This window comes from Eubalaena glacialis, chromosome 17 (genome assembly GCF_028564815.1).
Source record: "Eubalaena glacialis isolate mEubGla1 chromosome 17, mEubGla1.1.hap2.+ XY, whole genome shotgun sequence".
In the NCBI taxonomy this organism is placed as follows: Eukaryota; Metazoa; Chordata; class Mammalia; order Artiodactyla; family Balaenidae; genus Eubalaena; species Eubalaena glacialis.
In genome coordinates, this window is record NC_083732.1 from 70964060 (window position 1) to 70980099 (window position 16040).

At 39.4% G+C, this 16040-nt stretch overlaps 1 non-coding gene across 1 annotated transcript; it reads right to left on the reverse strand.

Annotated features, from left to right (window-relative positions):
• Nucleotides 1-13474: 13474 nt before the first annotated feature.
• LOC133077482 (U6 spliceosomal RNA) lies at nucleotides 13475-13579 on the reverse strand. The gene has a single exon (XR_009697756.1). It is a non-coding gene; the product is annotated as a U6 spliceosomal RNA (small nuclear RNA).
• Between the last annotated feature and the right edge of the window lie 2461 nt (nucleotides 13580-16040).

Consider the following 16040-nt stretch of genomic DNA (forward strand, 5'->3'; position numbering starts at 1 on the left):
AAAGAAAGAGGCTTTAAAGAAGTCTGGCTCTGCATTGAAATTGTAATTTACTCCTGGCCTTTTTTTTAGGAGAATACAGTAAAGATGTCCGTTACATTCCAATTATTGTGGCTGCTGGGTAGGGTTGTCTTTTTTTTTTTTTTTCCTTATGCAATACTAAGGAGAGATGGGCCCTCAGAATGGCTTTATAAAGTTTAACTTTGATAAAGCATTTAAGCCATTCTGGCATTTTTGTGCCTTAAAACGCTTTGTTTCTCCAGGCATCCTTTAAGACATTTCTTCCAGCTATAAAATAAATAAGTAACAAGACGTATTGTACAGCATAGAGCATATACTCAATAATATCGTAATATCCCTATATGGTGACAGATGGTAACTAGATTTACCATGGCGATCATTTTGCAATGAGTAAAAATATGAAATCACTATGTTGTACACCTGGAACTAACATAATATATGTCAATTATAACTCAATAATAAAAAAGACATTTCTTCAGTGTTGAGGAGAAATAGCTTAAAATCCAAGGGCTTTGAAGTTAGACAAATCTGGGTTTGAATCCTAACTCCTCACTTGCTAGCTTGTCTCCTAGAACAAGTTATGTCGCCTCAGTAAGCTTCAATTTCCTCATCGTAACATGGGGTTAAGAGTACCTACCCTGTAGGACTGTTGTAATCACTGAAATAAAGGGACATCTAGAAGAAAACCTTGAAAGGATTGGGCTTCATCAGCTTGAGTCCCTTTAGGAAACAGGTGGTCCATTCAAAGTAGGAAAATTTGAGGAAAGTGTAGAAGCAGGACTATTTTAAAAATGTATAGGCAAAGTGTAGGAAAACCACAAAAGATAGTGCAATACTCCATTTACAATAGCCAAGACATGGAAGCAACCCAGGTTTCCATCAACAGATGAATGGATAAAGATGTAGTATATATATATATATACTACAGATGAATGGGTAAAGATGTAGTGTGTGTGTGTATATATATATATATATACACACACATACACGCAATGGACTATTACTCAGCCTTAAAAAGAATGTAATAATGCCATTTGCAGCAACATGGATGGACCTAGAGATTATCGTACTAAGAAAAACAAATATCATATGATATCACTTATATGTGGAATCTAAAAAATGATACAAATCAGCTTATTTATAAAACCGAAACAGACACACAGACAGAAAACAAACTTAATGTTACCAAAGGGGAAAAGCGGGAGGTGGGATGGGGTGGGATGGGCGGGATAAATTAGGAGTTTGGGATGAACAGATACACACTACTGTATATAAAATAGACAAACAACAAGGACCTACTGTATAGCACGGGGAACTATGTTCAATATCTTGTAATAACCTATAATGGAAAATAATTTGAAAAAGAATATATATATGTATATGTGTAACTGAGTCACTTTGCTGTACACCTGAAACAAACACAACATTATAAATCAACTATACTTCAATTAAAAAAAAAAGATAGTGCAATACTCTAGGGATTCCAGCTCCAGGCCTGAAAGTCTGGGTAAAAGCAGCATTTTCTGGGACTTGGAAACAGAGAGGGCTGTGCCGAGGGAGCTGCCAGAGAGGTGCTGAGACCTCCGTGAGAGATATTGCCAGCCCTTGGCAACAACTGGGGGACTGGGAAATGAACAGAGTAGCTTCCCTCCCTCCCTCTTGCTTTCTCTCCCTCCAATTCCTTCAGAATTCTCTATTGGCCAAACCCAACTTGAAGCCATTTGGTAAGAGAGTCCATTAAGGTCACAGGAAGTGATCTGGGGAGCAGAGTAGAGAAGGATGGAGAGTGGAAATGGGGGCAAACGGGACATGCCCAGAATGCTCAGTAAGCGTATTTCCTTTCTTTTTCTCTTTCCGAGACTGTAAACAAGAGGGTATCTTTCCCTTGGAAGAATAAGCGTACAGTAGAGCTGCCACTAGTCTCTGAAAGACTGTGCCTTATATGTGAGTTCTATAGATTATGACACATCACAGACATAGCTCTGGAGTTGGAAACAAACACATATTTATCTTTATTTCAAGGACAATGGGAGAAGCACAGATGGTCTAGTGGTTGATTCTCCAAGAGAGTGAATGATGCAAAGAATTTGATATTCTGGTCAGACAAAAACAGGAGCTCTTTTTTCAATAGTGCCTTTTCAAGTTTGCCTCTTGGCATGAAGCTAACTCTGACAGAGGGTATCGTATAAACAGGGCACATGCCCAAGCATGTAAGCCAGTCACTACTTGTTGGATACATTTTCACCTTCTAGCCCATGACCCACAGTTAGCTGACAAAGCTGATGGCAAGGCATCTTTTCAGAGAATGTGTTATGGACCACTTAGATCTTTTCAAAATTTGTAAATGAGTTGAAGGTCACCTTTGGAAAAGAGTGCTTTGTCATCACTGGTGGTGCAGCAGATCTTTGATTCACTCCACTTGTAAGCCTTCTGACCTTTGGGTAAATAACTCTTCTCCTGTAAACACTTAAATAAATAAATAATCCTTCTCCTTTGCCTCTCATAGTGTGCTCAATGGTGGCCCCCCAAAAGATATATCCATGTCTTAATCCCCAGAACCTGGGCACGTTACCTTATTTGGAAAAAGGGTCTTTGTAGATGTAATTAAGGTAAAAGATACTGAGATGAGAAGATCATTCTGGATTATCTGGGTGGGCCCTACATCCAATGCCGAGTATCCTTATAAGAGATATGCAGAGGGCAGGCACGATGAGAAGTCTATGTAAAGATGGAGGAAGAGGTTTGTGTGATATGGCCACAAGTTGAGAATGCCAGCAATCACTGGAAGCTGGAAGAGACATGGAATGGATTCTCCCTTAGAACCTTTGGAGGGAGTATGACCCCTGGGTGTGGACTTCTGGCCTCCAGCATTGTGACAGAATAAATTTCCATTCTTGCAAGCCAACAAGTTTGTGGTATTTGTTACAGTGGCCCTGGAAACAAATACATTTCTTGTGAAACCATCTGTGCTGACACCTTGATTACTAAGCAGATTGAGTCTTGGCAGCCTGGAGAATTACAGAAATAGTGCAGAGAACGAACATCTTAGAATATATTTTTCTGACGATTATGAGAAGCCATCTCAAATCCGGGGAAGTTGTGCTATCTAAATTACACCTTAAGCACTTGCAATGAAACATCATTAAGTTGAATGAGAGGCAGAAGGAAGAGCATTGGAGGAAGGAATCAAGTGTCCTGGATTCTATTACTGGCTTTACTATTCACTGGCTATTTGACCTTTGAAAAGTCATTCAAATAGTCCAAGCCTAGATTTTCTTATCTCTAAAATACTTGTCCCACCTACTTTACAGTGTTGGCAAGAAGGTTAGATTATACAAGGTGCTCTGAAACAGTAAAGTGCTATCGATTAAACTGGAAAGTAGTATATGACACATTTACTTATTCATAATATAAATACAATATGTACTTGCTCAGCTAAATTAGATCCTACTAACTCAGAATTTGCCATGATTTGGAAAAGGGATACATAAGAGTCAGGAAATCAGGGTTTTTGTCTTGGCTCTAAAGACTAAAGAGCCAAGTAATCTTGGACAAAGTATTGAACCTTTTAGAGACACAGTTTTCATAATTGTTAAGTGAAGGAGATTGGATGATCTCTAACGTTGCTCCCATATCTCTCATTCTATAGCATTTTAAGAAAATTATGATTAGCAGGATGGTTCTCTCCCTTGGTGAATTTGTTTCTTCTCATGGATTAAATTTTCACTAAATCCTGTCAATCCTGAACTTGTCTACTGAGCTTCAGATTTATACAACCAAGGATCTGGATGTCACACATAATATCAGCTGAGAAACTCTGAATGTAAAGGAAAGGAAAAACAAAATTTACTTACACAAGAAAAAAAAGAAAGAAAGAAGAAAAAGGAAAATAGAACTTATTGGCTCACTTAATTGGAAAGTCTATGAACAGAGTTAGTTTTAGCTACAGCTAGATTTATGGCTTAAATAATGTCATCTAGATTTACTTTCTTTCCATCTCTCAGTTCTGTTTTGCACAGGGCTGGCTCCATTCTGCAACTTCACATGGTGTAATAGTGCTGTTGCATTATCTCTTAATTACAAGTATCAAGGAAAAATAAAAGTATTTTCCCAGATGCATAACAAGAATCTCTTTGCATCTCATTGGCTCTGATTGGCTAAAATGTCCATCTCTGAACCAGTCACCATGTTAAGAAGAAATTCAGTGTGCTGACTGGCTTAGATCTGGGTCATGTGATTCATTGCTAAACCAGAGATATAGTCCCATTATGCTAGGGCCCGTTGATTATAACATTCCATTAATTTTCTGAGTTGGTTGTTAAACTGTTGGGAGCATTAAATTGGAAAAGGTGGGAGTATTCACACTACAAACTAGGGCTTTATTTGTTTACTTATTTTGGAGAGATCATTTACCAGCACATCACTGGGTACAGCCCTGTCCAAGCAGAGTGGGTGAGGATAGGATCACCTTGTAAAAATGAGGCTGTTATCAAAATAAGGCAAAAATAAATGCTGCAGTGGCAAGAAAAAAAAAAAAAAAACCTACCACTATTCATTCACGAAAACTGGAAACTCAAACTCAAAATATACAAATGCTGAATTTTCTCTTACTCCTCAATCTGCTTTGTCTCATGGATTTTCCATCTTGATTGGTAACCGTCACTCCAAGCAGACACTCAACTCTAAAATATGACATTTAATTTTTGAATGCTTTTATTTCTTTCATAACACAATTTTGCCTCCTTAGCATTTTTTAAACCCATCTCATCCTCTATTGCTACAGGTCACTTAGACTTGTTTGATCTCTCTTTGGGATATTTCAGGATTCTTCTAATTTGTCTGTAGACCTTCAGTCTTACCTTTCTCAAATCTATCCAGCGTATCACCAGCAGGGTGACCTATCTAAAGTATGTCTGACCCAATTATTACTTCTTCCTAAATTTCTTTCCATTGCATAATAGATAAGGTCTGTGATGGTTTTCAACATGTTCACAAATTCTTCTCCCTTTAAGAGGTAGAGCTTAATTCTCTGGCTTTGAGTATGGGCTCAATGAATAGAATATAACAGAAGTGATGGTGTGTGGCTTCCATGACTAGGTCATAAAAGGAGTTGCAGTTTCTTCCTTGCCCTCTCTCTTGGATGACCCACTCCAGGGGAAGCCAGCTATCATTTTGTGAGAACACTCAAGCAGCACTATGGAGGGGTCCATGTAGCAAAATACTGAGGCCTCCTGCCAACAACTATCTTGGAAGCGGAAGAGTTTAAATGACTGCAGTCCAGTCTGATGTGGTGATTGCAGCCTCATGAGAGATTCTGAACCAGAACCGCCTAGGTCATTCCTGAATTCCTAACCCACTGGAACTGTGAGAAAGCAACTGATTAGTATTTTAAGCTGTTAAATTTTGAGCACAGCAACAGATCATTCGGTCTCAGCTTAACACTTTGTTTTTCCTCCACCATTGAACTTACACTTTACAAAACCATATGGGTTTGTCTTCCTCATTATAGTCTGAGCTTCCTGAGGGCAGGTACTGTAATTCCGAGATCACTGCTGTATCCCTGAGTAGTAGATTGTATTGCTATTTCACAAAGATGGCTGCAACAATATCTCCTATTTCAAGTATTCTTCTAGAACCTTGTCACTTCCCCATCCAGAGGTGGATTCCCTGTCTCCTCCCTTTGAACCTGGATGGAACTTTGTGACTGTCTCAAACAGTAGAGCTGAAGGGATGATATGTTACTTCCAAAGGTAGGTCATAAAAATGCCACGCACATTTGCTTCTCTCCTTTAGACCCTTGCTGTTGGAATCCATCCACTGTGCTGTGGGGAAACTCAAGCAATCTGTAGAAATGCCCACAGGGGGAGGAAGCATGGCCCCAGCTCACAGTGGGAGCCGAGCTCCCAGGCGACAGCCAGTGCTAACTAGCCATGTGAGTGAACCATCCTGGAAATCGATCTTCCAGCCCCTAGTTGAGTCTACCAAGCCAATGCCACGTGGATCAGAGAAGAACTGCCCTTGCTGAGCTCTGCTCAAATCGCAGCTTTGTGAGGAAGATAAATGATTGTGATTGTTTTAAGCCACTAAGTTTTAGGATAATCTGCTATGCAGCAATATGTAACGGGAACATCCAGCACAGCATCTGTGACATCACAGGTGTTTGACAAGCATTTGTAAACTGACCTTAGATCCTAGTTTCCTTATACAGCTACTTTCTGGGCACATTAGTACACGTGTCCTTCTTTAAACAAATCTTGAACTCATCTGACTCAAGATTTATGTTCAAGCTGTTCCTTCTGCTATGAATTGCCTCCCTACTTTCCTTATACATTTACCTGCTCAAGTCTTATGCTTCTGAAAAAATGCTGTTGAAACTTCCTTTCCTCCCTTCCTTGCATCCTTTTAATGACTATGTCATGAATGTCTACTATAAGCCCAGGATATCATATGGAGCAATATAGGCAAAATCCCCATCCTCTTGGAGTTTTACATTTCAATGGGGATCCAGTCAACAAATAAATATGTCATTAAAAATTGTAGAGTGTGATTAGCACCTTAAAGGAATTAAACAGTGTGCAGTAATAGAAAAAAATGGGGTGGGTGGGAGGGGCAGGAGGAATGGGGTCCTATTTCAGATGAAGTGTCTCGGGAAGATCTCTTTAAGGAGGTGATATTTGAGATCTGAACAATAAGGAGGAACAAGTCTGGAAGAAAAGACCATGGCATCCTGGGCAGAGAAAACAGCAAGTGCAAAGCCATGAGATGGGATCAAAAATGTTTTCTGCTGGATAAAATAAAGGAGGCATTTACGGCTGCAGGATAATGAGTGGAGAGAAGACATTGACTAGATGAAGTGGGAAAAATAAGCAGACACCAGATCATGTATACGTAGAGTCACGGAAAGGAATTTAGATTTAATTCTAAATACAAATGATATTTACTGGAGGACTTTAAAGGGGGGGAGTGCCACAGTCGGATTTGCATTTTAAGCTTACCCTTGCTGTTGTGCAGAGAATGGATTTTAGGTTGGCAGGAAGGGGTGCAGGGAGATCAGTAGGGAAACCAAACTGAACATGAGATGGTGGTACTTTGGGTTAGGGTGGTAGCAGTAGATAGATAGAGAAAAATGGTGTATTGGGATAAAATTCGTGGCTATAACTTATAGGACTTGTTGGGGACTCAGGTACAAGAGCTGAAAGGAAAAGAGGATTTCCGGCTTTGGTAAAGGGTTTGTACTTTATTGTAAAGCAGTGAGGAGCCATGGGAGGATTAGCAGGGCAGTGTATGCCCCACTTTCTTTCTTCAAGAAGCCTCTCTAGATGCCTCCTGATAGAATTAATCTCTCTCTCTTCTGGGTATTTATTCATAGTTTTGATTCTCACAGGGAATGTAGCATAAGATATGGGTTAAAAGCATAAGGAATTTTTGGGGCTGAATTGATGTGAGTTGATCCGGGTTCCACCACTACTTTATGTGAGGTGTAAGACTTGGAGAAGCCCATTCATCTCTGTGGCCTCAACTTCTCCAAATGTGGGTAGCATCTATGTTACAGGCTTGTTGGGTTCATTAAATGAAACCCTGGAGGGGAAAGATATACTTCAGAAGGGATAGGGAGAAGACCTAGCTTTACATTAACTTTAAATTCACTTAATAATTAACTCTATCTAACATTTATGGAGCACCTACCCTGTGCCTGATACTAGGTGTTTTACTCTTCATAACAACCTTGTGATTTAGCTACTTTTGTCATCCTCCTTTACAAACAGGCACAAAGAGCTTAAAAATGTACGCAAGGTCCTACTGTTAACACTTAACTTGTATAGATTTGTCTTTCTATATCCCTATTTCTCCCCATTTCTCTCAGATAACAGGGAGTGTGTGTGTCTTGCTCACAACTCTCTTCCTCATCCCTGACACATGGCAGAAAGTAACTTCATGTATGCTGAGTGAGTGAACTTTCAGGCATTGACTCACATGTCAAAGTTGACAAGACAGAGGTCAGAGTTATGGGGTACTGGCTTTACTTGAGTGGGTCCACCCAGCTGAGCTGGGGAGAGTCCTGAGCCAGACTAGCTTGGAAAGCTGGTCAGATCCATGATGAGATCAGATCCCCACGTGGTCAACCCCTGCTGCCTCGTCTGCAGTACAATGATAATGTGGCTAATTTACTTGTGCTGTTTGGTTTCAGAAGTGTAGCAATGGCACAATACAACCTTTATTAACAAGACTACTGAGGGAATGGCGTATCCCGACTACTCAGGCAGAGATGAAAGCTCCTTTGTTTAAACCCTTTCGGAAAATCTCTATAAGATGTAGTGGCCGCTGTTTCGCCTTGGTAAGGACTGTGCAGTGAATATGATTTGTGTCTTGAAGTTGAAAAGCTGCTGAGCCTCCTCTCTTACAGTGGTCTCCGTGCTTTATTCTAAATATGATCATTTTGGAAAGGAGAAGGTGGGAGGAGATTGGGCTAAACATACTCTTAGATGAGGCACTACCTTGAGATGCTCATTTTAAAATAACATAATGATATGGGCTTATGTTCCTTCAGAATTGACACTGTCCCTTAAAAAAATAGTGATGGAAAAAGGGAAAATTAATGAAAGATTCTGTTCCAAGTCTTTAAGTCTTCCTGTAAATATCAGCTTAATTTCTCCCAGAAGAAGACTGTAAAATGATGTTTACTTATCAGAACTGGGCTTGCTCTGTGTGGTTTAGTATATGTAACATTTTCCCCCTGGTCTGCAGAGTACAAAAGAAGACAAAGGGCGTAGTCACTGATGAGGGAAGAGTCGAGAAGGGACTGTTTTATATCCTTTAAAGGGAGTCTTGTGTGGATTTACCAGGAGAGCAAAGTGCCCTGCGATAGAAGGGGACATGATGTGATTTTAGCCGGCACTGAGAAGGTCCTTCTGCCAAAAATAGACCCACCTGCTTGTGGATGTCTGGCATTCCTTTGACTGGGGACAATGCCAGAAAGGCCAGCTGTTCCCTCAGATACTCCTCCCACAGGCTGGCTGAGACCTGAAATTCCAGCCTTGAACTTAAGGCTAAATTTTCCTCCACAATCTACCCTAAAGCATGTGCTTCTCACTTCCTCCCCTTCCTTCTCACTCTAAAACAAAGGTGTTAACAGCTATTTACACTGAAGTATGAATTATATAGATTTGTGCAAAGAACAGAAATTATGGAAGCGGGAGAATCCTTGGTTCCCTCCTCCCCACTTAACTCTGTGACTTTTGGTCAAGTCCTTAACTACTTATGCAGTAGCTTCTTTTTCTATAAAATAAGACTAAGCCAAACCAACTGGACTCTTGGGAGGGCAAAATAAGACAAATGTAGGGAACCAATTAGCAAAAGGCTAGAAACAACCCAAATGTCTATCGAAGGGAGGCTAGTTAAATAAACTTTGGAGTATCCACACAATGCCATATTATGTAGCTGTGAAAAGGAATCAGGAAGACCTCTACATCCTAATATAGAGTGACGGCCGAGACATATTGTTAAGTAACAAAAACAAAATGCATCACAGTGTTTGCACAATGCTGTAGTTTAGATGAGAAAGGAGGAGACATAGTAAATACATACTTATTTATAATTTCAGTAGCTGGATAAACCAAAAATTAATTAAAAAATGGGATGGAGGGAACAAGGAATTAGAGGATATGGAGGGGACATAGACTTCTCTATGAAATTTATTTTGTTTTTTTGACTTTGGAAGCATATAAATATTTTACATAAATTAAAAACAAAGTTAAATCAAAGAGAAAAGCAACCAAAACACAACAAGCCCTAAAACTTTAAAATAAACTGGAAAAAAGTGAACTTAACTTTATATCAATTCTGTGGCATAACCATCTCAAGAATTATTTCAACTGATTTTAAAAGACATATTTCGATTTTACATTCCTAGGGAGATATATCCTAAGGACAAAAAAAAGTATAAAGATCTCTTACATAAATGAACTTTTCTACGAAACAGATACAGACTCAGAGACACAGAGAACAGACTTGTGGTTGCCAAGGGGGAGGGGAGGTGAGGGAGGGATGGATTGGGAGTTTGGGGTTAGTAGATGAAAACTATTATATATATAATGGATAAACAAGGTCCTACTGTATAGCACAGGGAACTATATTCAATATCTTGTGATAAACCATAATGGAAAAGAATATGGAAGAATGTATATGTATATATAACTGATCACTTTGCTGTACAGTAGAAATTAACACAACATTGTAAAGCAACTATACTTCAATAAAATAAATTTAAAAAAAGATCTTTTAGATTGAATTCTTTCAGCTAGTTGTTAGAGGTAATATTCACATTATTATTTTAAATACCATTATATAGAGAGCAAGATAAAGCAACTAAGAAATTAAGTTAATACACTTAGGAGATAAGGTGTTCAGAGTAAAAAAAGATAAAATAAAAGAATTGAAGTAAAAATTCTGTAATCTTTGATTTGAATTAGAAATATCAGTATTTATGATTTTTCTCTTTCTAAAAACTACAAATTTCCTAGTCCTGTCCACTGAAAAGGCCTAGAAGCATGACCAACTCAGTTTAAATGATCACTCTGGGTACCCAGAATGTAAAATCTAAGTACCACTTCCATCTTAAAGGGAACAGGGCTCCTTAGAAAAATGCCTAATTTTACTTCTGGGGAAGAAAGTGTTTGAGATGAGTTAGGGGCATATTATTACGCCCCAAAGCAAGATTATGTGAGCCAACTTGAAGGATTTCCCACTGGCCAAATTTGGGAAGAATGTAAAAACAAATAATGATTACAACACTTTGAAACACATCAAGTATGTAAAATCAACAAGTTAGTTTGGAGGTTGCCTGGGCACCAGCTCACTATTCTGAAAATAGACAAATAGATGGTAAGAAAGAAGCATCTACCCCACCTCTTTTGTTTCAGGTAATCCAACAATTGTTGAGAGAACATTCTTTACTGGATACTTCTAGCTAATAAATGCAGGAGGAATGATAGGATTAAAAAATCTCCATTCTTGGTGGAAATCATTCTGCAACGTATAAATGTATCAACTCAACAGGCATCAACCTTAAACTTACAGAATGTTGTATGTCAATTAAATCTCTATAAACCTGGAAATAAAAAAAACCCCTCCATTCTGATGACTCCATTCCAGTCATCAATGTCTGCCAAAACCATTAAGTGAAGACCTATGAGAAACTTTACGATGGAAGTGGCCATGTGATGCTCAAAACAAAACAAATAGCAGGCAGTTTTAATACTACAACAGACAAAGTTGTAGCACAGAAATGGCTGTCTCTACTGTAAACACAGACGCGAGCTGCTCAATCATCGTGGGTGGTGGTAGGGAGCAGTTGCAGACTTGTGGTCTGAGTTTGGCAGCGGGTAGGACCCACGTTTCTCCACCTCCCACTCTTCTGATTCTTTCCGTCAGCGGAACTGGATGGAGAGCCACCTATCGTAGGAGAGGGGCAGGTGCCTGCGCTGAATTCAGAGCCCTCAGCCCGTGGTGTTATCTCCTCTCACTTTGCCACATCTTGCCCTGGAGGAGGAAAGAGTCTTGGTCTTGGACCCTGCATTTCTTTTTTCTTGTTTTTTAAATTCTTTATTGAATTTGTTACAATATTTTTTCTGTTTTATGTTTCGGTTTTTTGGCCAGGAGGCATGTGGGATCTTAGCTCCGCGACCAGGGATCCAACCCATAACCCCTGCTTATAACATGCTGTCCTCGGGAGTATCAGGTGAGTTGATGGAATTCAAGTGTTTAGCACATCCAATGCCTGGAGAGCTTTCCCAAGGCCAGAGACAACTTGTGGATCTCTTCATTCAGAGAGAATAGGAGCCAGGGGTTGTGTCCTTGCTTCTACATAGGCTTTATTTGCATACTCCTTTCTCTCTCAGAGGGACGATTGTGATTGGTCAATTAAAGCAGAACGTTGGCTAAGAGAACTCAGCCCAACTCAGTGAAACAGCAGTTACCAATTTTGATCTTTTGGATAAATCACTTTTTCTCTTTTTACACTGGCTGTTTTTCTTCTTCAAGCGGGCCTTATTTTATTTCGTTCCAGCTTTACTTTTGAAAATGTCTCCCTTCTCCTCTTGTAACATCGTCCTTGGCTCCACTCAAGGGGAGCAAACTTAAGTCTTGTTAAGTCTATACATGTCAAAATGTTACTTAGGTAACATTTCACCAAATGTATCCTTGAGTTACCTAAAATCATTACTTATCTAATCTTAAATCAGATGCATGATCTACTGCAAGACCATATTTGCTACAGTACTTCCTTTATACCTCCAGTATCACTTGAATAATCAAAGGCCTGTGATGCAGCAATGGAAGAGCACTTTGACAGCATTCTGTTCTTCAGGGGATATTGCTCTATTGTTCTTTGGAATCCTCACATACTGAATACCCAGGGGCATTTTTTTCCAAATGGGCTATCAGATGGGGAACAATGGAGAAAAATGAAAATTGAAACCTATTGAAAGACTATTTCGTGTGACTCACTTTCCACGCTTTACTTTCCCAAGTGTGGGTCTGCTCTGCCTTAAAAAAAAAAAAAAAAAAAATCAATCCCAGCCTGGACTACGCAGTTATTTGCCAACTGCTGTCATCTAATGGTGATATGTAGTAATGCAGGATGAAGTAAAGACCTGGGGTGATTTTCTGTTCCCTGGAATACAGGTAGACTTAGCCTTACTGATTATATGATGTGATTTAAAGGGTGATAGGAGAGCTGCGAACTCCCTAAACACCATTTGTACCTACTGATTGGTGCCAGGTAGATCAACATTGGGCTTTGATCTTCTAGCTCTGCATTTCGAACCCATTATCTTTGGGAAGAATAACCCTGTGTCAATGGGATGCCAACATATCCCCTAGGGGCTCCTATCAGCTGAAGACAGTAAGTTTCCTTCATGGCAGGTGCTAGAGTAGGATCAGTACCCACCAATTCCTGAGGAAACAACCTCAACAGTCCCGCATGTCACCAATATATTTTTCCTCTCTCTCTACTTTGGACAAATAATGTGGCCTGCTATATCAGTAAACAAAGGATGTCGTGACCATGAAGACATCAGCCCCTGCAGCTGCCTGGGCACCTACTATGTGCTAAGGACTTTGTGTATACCATCTCTAATCCTCAAAACAATTTTTATTCCACTTTAGTATGAAGACTCCAAAAACTCCGATTAAATGCATTGACTACAAACACAGCGTGTTACGTTGCATAGCTGTTATTTAACTTAGTTATGTTTATTTTACTAAAGGAGCCTGTCAGTTTCCTGCATTTAATGTCATTAATTGGGGGAAGGGGATCCAATTGCTCCCCCCACCGAACTTACCCAATTTTTTTCTTTTATTGAAGTCTAGTTCATTTACAATGTTGTGTCAGCTTAAGGTGTACAGCAAAGTGATTCAGTTATACATATGTATATATATCTATTATTTTTCAGATTCTAAAAATATGGAACACTTCATGAACATGCGTGTCATCTTTGCTCAGGGGCCATGCTAATCTTCTCTGTATTGTTCCAATTTCAGTATATGTGCTGCCAAAACGAGCCTCCAACATATGTTCTTTCAATTAAACCTATCCCTTCTAAAAGAAACTCAAATACTATTTCCTCTCAGCTTAATGCTGATGTCTGGGTAGATCAGATATTTTCTTCAGATGATACTCTGTGTCTTTTGTGGGGATCTTGCCCACTTTCCATGGGGAAAAAATGTGAAAGCTTGGCTCCTTTTTGAGTCCAGAGTGGGATAAGTACCTTAGTTTAGACTAGTAGAAGACATAAATTAATATATTACATATATTATCTTGCCATAACCAAAGATTTCCTGTTTTCTCCTGGCTGAAATTCTTTAAAGTCAAATCCTTTTAAAGTGAAATCCTTGGTTCCCCTTTGAGATGTGACTTCTACTGCAAATGTCCTCAAGAAAGGGAATACATTGTCATAGCTGTAGTGTCAATTTTGTTTAAATCTAAAAACTAACAGCTCTTTATTTGACAAAAGGTTTGATTTTGGGTTGATCAATGGGGCAAAATGCTAGACATGGGGATGAACTAGATTTCCCATTATTTGGTCATATTAATCATGGCCATTTTGTTCCCTGGAAGCTATTCATTTCCTTATTCTGCAAAATTCTGCAACCCTTTCCTCCAAACCTTAAAATCAAACATGTTGTCTGACATTGGTTTTTGTTCCCCTCTCAAGTGCCAGGGACGGTCTGAGATATAGAGTTTGAACGTCAAAGGGTTGGTTTTAGACATTATGATGGTGTGTAACACGAAGGTCAAATACATTCAACCTCATGTCAACTCTGTTTAGCTGCTAGTGGTTGCCCCAGTTGCAGGGTTGAGGAGGATTCTGAAGCTGTGTCTGGGCTCAGCAGGAAAGAGCGATAAGTGATACCTGTCACAGAGGCTGCACCCGTGGAGGTGTGGCACAATTTCAGCCCTGTTTCTGAGGATTGGAGGGCAAAGTATTCGAAACCAGAAATGATCAGGAAAATCAGGGCCATAGAAGTGTTCTTTTCTTGGAAATCAATTGTTCTGTGGTTGGTGAATAGAATTGTGGAGATACAGAGAGATAGGGAAGCAAATGATTTTTTTTAAAAATAATTAATTAATTAATTATTTTGGCTGTGCTGGGTCTTCGTTTCTGTGCAAGGGAAGTGGGGGCCACGCTTCACTGCGGTGCGCGGGCCTCTCACTGTCGCGACCTCTCTTGTTGCGGAGCACAAGCTCCAGACACGCAGGCTCAGTAGTTGTGGCTCACGGGCCTAGTTGCTCCGCGGCATGTGGGATCTTCCCAGACCAGGGCTCGAACCCATGTCTCCTGCATTGGTAGGCAGATTCTCAACCACTGCGCCACCAGGGAAGCCCGAAGCAAATGATTATTACGTGAAGGCTGGTGGGCTGATGACAAGATTTAGGAACCTCATTGCATTTTTTTGAGAAGATTGAAGAGTATCACCTAAATCAGTGTTTTCTGAGATATTTAGATTGAGGCGCACTGTAAGAAATGCATTTTACCTCACAATACAGAGAGTGCTGAGGACTTATATAGACACGCGCGTGCGCACACACACGCCTGAAACAGAGATTTACTTGAAAATACTTACCCTTACTATGTGTACCTATATGGTGTTTTACATTTTATCTATTTCATTTTTTTAAAAGAAGCTGGTTACCATTGACCAAATTGGTTTCACAACTCCCTAATGGGTTGCTATTTCCCCTAATGTGAAAAACAACTGGGTAGGTGATTTGAAATCTTATTTTTCACTGATCAATTGTTTTGGCATCATATTGGTGCAGTTTGGGTGTAATGATCAAATTTGAATCACAGAGATTAAATCAAGTAATTCTGAATGAGAGGTACATGGAGGGGAAGAAATGAGAAGTCTGGGTTCGGATTCTGGCTTCCAACACTTGCCTTCTGTGCACAGCTAATTGAGGGCTAGTTTCCTGTTGTGACTAAGAACACAGATTCTGCAGTCAGACTGCCTGGGTCTGAATTCTGGCTCACACAGACTGCATGAATGAACATGGGCGAGCTACCTAACTTCTTTGGGCCTCAGTTTCCTCATCTGTAAAATGGAAATAATATTACCCCTTTTTGACATATTGTGACGATTTAACATAAGGTGAATAGAGTAAAAACTCAATTGATAGTAGCTATTATTATTGAACAATCCCATAAAAGCATAAGAATCAAGGTGTTTTCAAATCTCTGTCTATAATGTCACATCGATCACAACTGACATAGGTAATAGCTAATGTTTATTGTTTTTTTTTTTATTGAAAGATAGTTGATTTACAATGTGTCAACTTCAGGTATACAGAAAAGTGATTCGTATATATATACATATATATAAAAAATATATATATATACTTTTTCAGATTCTTTTCCCTTATAGGTTATTACAAAATATTGAGTAGAGTTCCCTGTGTTGCACAGTAGGTCCTCGTTGGTTATCTATTTTATATATAGTAGGTTATCTATTTTATATATAGTAGT